This window comes from Sorex araneus, chromosome 2, assembly GCF_027595985.1.
Source record: "Sorex araneus isolate mSorAra2 chromosome 2, mSorAra2.pri, whole genome shotgun sequence".
NCBI lineage: Eukaryota > Metazoa > Chordata > Mammalia > Eulipotyphla > Soricidae > Sorex > Sorex araneus.
In genome coordinates this window covers 195,887,941-195,892,949 of record NC_073303.1, presented here as the reverse complement: position 1 = coordinate 195,892,949, position 5,009 = coordinate 195,887,941, and positions in this window count along the sequence as shown.

The following is a 5,009-nucleotide window of genomic DNA, read 5'->3' as shown; positions in this document are numbered from 1 at the left end:
GTTGCGAAGCCTGGTGCAAAGCGGCCGCCTGGCACGCCAGCCTCACGCCCGTTGGAAGAGAGGATGCGGGCGGAATCCAGGTCCTGTCATTGTTCACCGCTGGGTAAACAAGTCTGGTAGAACCCGCGCCGGTGCGCCCGGAGTGGGAGGTGCGCGCGGGCGGGCACGGCGTTTCCGAATCAGTGTCTCCTCGGGGACTCTCTGACCCATGTGGAAAATGACCCGGACAAACGCCTCTTGGAATGAGATCAGATCTTAGATATGCGTGTTCGCCGGCTCCGGCGCTCCGAGCGTCCAGCGCGGCTTCCCCGGCTCCGGCCTTTCTCGTTCTCCGCCGTTCCCCACGCGGAGAGATCTCTCCCTTGGAAGCGGGTGTTTTTGACTGCCAACGGCTCTGCAGGGGAAAGCCAAATGGAGGGGAAAGGCTCTCCTATCTGGCGTGATTGTCAGATTTTAGGATAGGAAACAGGGGCATGGGGGAGGGGGCAGTCACATGAGGAGCACAAGGCTTGCAAAGGACAAATTGAATAGATGTCCAGTGAATTAGGGGTGCAGGGAGGGATGCGGCGAACCTGTTCTTATCTTTCCCCAGGAAGTTTTGGAGTTTCCCTGATATTGTATTATTAGTTGAGAAGAAGAGGAAGAAGAAGAAGAGGAAGAAGAAGAAGAAGAAGAGGAAGAAGAAGAAGAAGAAGAAGAAGAAGAAGAAGAAGAAGAAGAAGAAGAAGAAGAAGAAGAAGAAGAAGAAGAAGAGGAGGAGGAGGAGGAGGAGAGGAGGAGGAGGAGAGGAGGAGGAGGAGGAGAGGAGAAGAGGAGGAGGAAGAGGAGGAAGAAGAAGAAGAAGAGGAAGAAGATGAAAAGGAGAGGAAGAGGAGGAAGAAGAGGAGGAGGAGGAGAGAGAGGAGGAGGAGGAAGAAGAAGAAGAAAGAAGAAGAAGAAGTCAGAAGAAGAAGAAGAAGAGAAGGAAGAAGAAGGAGGAGGAGGAGGAGGAGGAGAGGAGGAGAGGAGAGAGGAGGAGGAGAGAGAAGAGAGGAGGAGGAGAAGAGGAGGAGAAGAGAGGAAAGAGAAGAAGAGAAAGAAGACGAAAAAGGAAGAAGAGAGGAGGAGAAGAGGAGGAGGAGGAGAAGAGGGGAGAAGAGAAGAAGAAGAAGAAGAAGAGGAAGAAAGACCAAAAAGGAGAGGCAGAGGAGAAGAGATAGAGAGATTCGTATTCCTTTTCAAGTTACCTGCAGGTCAAGAAAGGGTGAAGAAGAGAGAAATGCAGGCCCATGAGATGTTTTATCAAGCCTTCTTGCCAAGGTTTGAGTTCACGGCTAACTCCATTGTCTGGATCGGGGCCAAAGAGAAGTTCAAACCCTATGCCAGCCGGGGATTGGTGATGAGTTTGGGGGGGGGGTTATTTTTGTTGGGGGGCACACTCAACAGTGATACAGTGATGAGGGACTACTCAGCTCTGTGCCCAGGCTGCTTGCATGAGCTCAGCCCATTGGACCATCTTTCCGGCCCCCCAAGTGACTAGTTTGGGAATGCATGTCCTTGTCACGAAAATGGCTTGTTTCCTAAGGAATCCCCTGCAAATCTTTAGTTTGTTTGTTTTGTTTTGGGGGGGGTTATGTTTTTTTGCTTTGGGACTACACCATGAGCACTTGGGCTCCTCCTGGTTCTGTGCTCAGGGATCACTCCTGGTGGGGCTCAGGGAACTGTGGGGGAGGGGACTGAACCCTGGTTGACTGTGTGCTTGTAGTCACCTCTGTGCTGTGCCCTCCCCTCAATGATCCCAAGCCAAATAAACTTTGTTTCCTTCTGGGCCACAGGTAGCAGTGCTGGGGGTGAAACCCAGCCCCCCTGCCCCCCCACCCCATGCAAAGCCTGCACTCCGCCCCTTGATCTCCCCAGCTCCAGAACTTCTTTCTTCCTTGGAGGTGGGGCCACACTGGGTGGTAAGCAAGGGCCACTCCTGGCTCTGTGCTCAGGAGTGACTTCTAGCGGTGTTGCAGGCCCATAGGCGATGCCAGGGGTTCCAAGCAAGATCTGCAGGATGCAAAGCAGGTACCGGTACCCTCTCTCCCACCCCGGGATGCTTCTGATAACTTTGGGAAAGCCATTGCACTGTGACAGCTGCCTTGGGGGGCTGGCGTGGGAAGGTCAAGAGAAAGAGGAACAGAGCGACAGCACAGCAGGTGGCGTGTTTGCCTTGCACATGGCCAACCTGGGTTCAATCCCCAGCATCCCATATGGTCCCCTGAATCTGCCAGGAGTGGTTCCTAAGCAAAGAGTCAGGAGTAAACCCTGAGCATCACTGGGTGTGACCCAAAAGCAGAGAGAGAGAGAGAGAGAGAGAGAAGTCATTGGCTCAGGCTCACTTGGGTGAGTTAACCCTTAAAAAAAAAAAAAAACCCACAACATTAGCAATCACAGTGGCCATGCGAAGCCTTCTCAGTTGACTTGAACCAGCTGCTTCCTTCCTTCCTTCCTCCTCGACTCCTTCCCCATCTCCTCTCTCCATATGGCTGGGGAAACAGTCTCTGCGCTCCCAAAGCAAGCCAGCTAGAAGGCCCAGCTGGATGCAGTCAAAGACAATTAGAAGTAATCAGACTGGCACGGCCAGGAAATAAGAATTGGCTAGCGGGGGGGGGGGGGGGGGGGGGGGGTGATGTGGCAGGAGCCGGCTGATAACTGGAGAGAAACGGGAGCCGAGTGAAACCGGCAGTGGGGGGCAGTCAGACATTCTGGGAACTCTCCCCCTGGGCTCCCCCGAGGGGCTCCCAGTAAATGAGAGGGGCAGGACTTGAACCCAACAGCCACTGCCACCGTTATTCTTCCACCATAGCCAGCTGCTAACGGGCCACCGCGCTAAGGTGGAGGAAAGGGGGGACTCCTGGGGACCCGCAGGAAGTGCTTCTCAGACGGGACTCTGAGTTCTCACCTCTCATTGCCTTTGTCCCTTGCCACATCCTTGTCCTTGTCCCTTGTCCCTTCAGGGCTGGGACTGAGTGAGAGTCTGTAGAGGATGTGGGTACCCGCCATTCCCTAGCACCTGGAGACGGCAGGCCCATTGCTGTCACGGGCCCATCACCACCCACCGAGAGAGGCACTCCAGAGTGCCCCGTGTCGCCCCCAAACACAACGGCCCCTGCAACTGAGGAATCAACTCCAAAGCGTGTTACACAGGTGGCCCCTTCTCAGATTCCAAGATGTATGACTGACACAGACGGAACTCTCCTATGCACACACACGATATATACATGCACACACATGCATGCATATACATGCACACATACACACAAACATATACACACACGCATACACATACCACGCCCCACTCCTTTCCTAGGGGTTTCACCCCAGTTACCTCCAAACCAGAGTCATCCTGGCATCCCCTTGTTGAGCCTCGTGTCCAGCCCCTCTGGAAGTCTCTAGACTCCCTCTACACCCCCCTGTGACCTCCTCTTGTCACTCCTATCTCTGTCTCCCACTTCAAGCCACCAGCCTTCTTCCATACCAGAACCAAATCTATTTTGTTTTTGCTGTGTGTGTGTGTGTGTGTGTGTGTGTGTGTGTGTGTGTGTGTTTTCTTTGGGTTTGGGTTTTTTGGACCACACTCAGTGCTGCTCGGGGCCTGCTCCTGGCTCTGCACTGAGGACTCACCCCTGGCGTTGCTCGGGGGACCAGATGGGATGCCGGGGAACCAACCCTGGGCAGCCGCGTGCAGGCTTGTGCCAGACCCGCTGCGCTGTCTCTCCAGCCCCCTTTTATTTGTGTTTCGAAGGACACTTTCCACCACCCCCTTCCCCACGCCCCCACCCGCCTTCCCCTCAGGAAGTCTTCGTCCTGTGCATTGTCCACTGGTTTGTTTTTGTTTTGTCTGGTTCCTTCATCAGTTTGGGGTCCTGGTAGCACCACACCCAGATGACATCATCTCACATGCGTCTCTTTCCTTCAGATTTATTTCACCTTGCATGATCAGCGCCTGCCAGTTCCTTTCATTTTGCTGCAAATAGATAATGGTCTTCTTTTAAAAAAAAAAAAAAACAAACAAAGTTCAGGAGTGCCTTCCCTGAGGATGCACGGAGCCTCCAGGAAGACCATGCAGTGCCGGGAATCTGACCTGGGCGCTGGTCGCGCCAGGCATGTGCCCCTGGCCTTCCCATTATTTAATAGCTGGATCATATTCCCTTGCTTATATCGCACATTTCCCCTGACCATCTAGGGAAAGCCACTTCCTGGGGCTCCCGGAGCTTAGCTCCGTCAATTACGCAGCAACAGACATCGGGGCGGAGGTCACTTCCGCCTGAATGTGTCCCACGTTCCTTCACCGCTAACAATCTCAGCTGGAGGTGGTTTTCCGTCTTACGTCACGTTGCATCACCCCCTCATTGGCGAATGAGGCTCTTCACCCCAAGACCCACGGCCCTTCCCTCTTCCTGCGTGGCTGCTTTGTTTTCTTTGGGGCAGAGGGGCGGGGGAGAGTTGGGTCACACCCTGAAGTGCTCAGGGCTGACTCCTGGCGATGCTCAGAGGACCATCTATGGCTCGGGTGATCAGACCTGGATCAGTCATGCTAGACGAGAGCGTTACCTGCTGCTCTCGCCCAGTTCCACCATACCTGTCCCTGGTCCCCAGCGCTGTGAGCTGCTCCTCACCCACGCCAGCCCCTCCACCGGGAATATCTGAGTCTCTCCAATCCAGCCGTGCCTTGCTTGACGAGAGGGGAGAGGCTGAGAACTGCATCCTCAGGAGGTTGGATTGCAGCGCCCACATCAAAGCATGGAATCGGCCCACCCTGGATGAGGCAGTACCCAACCACGTGCCCCAGCCTGAAGGCAGAGCTCATGAGCACTGACGGGGACCTCTCACTGAGGGGAACATCATAGGCACACAACTATCACTTGCCTTTTTTTTTTTTAGTGAATCACCGTGCGATACAATGACAGACTTATATACACTTTCATGATTACATTTCAGTCATTCAATGATCGAGTACCCATCCCTCCACCAGTGCCCATTCT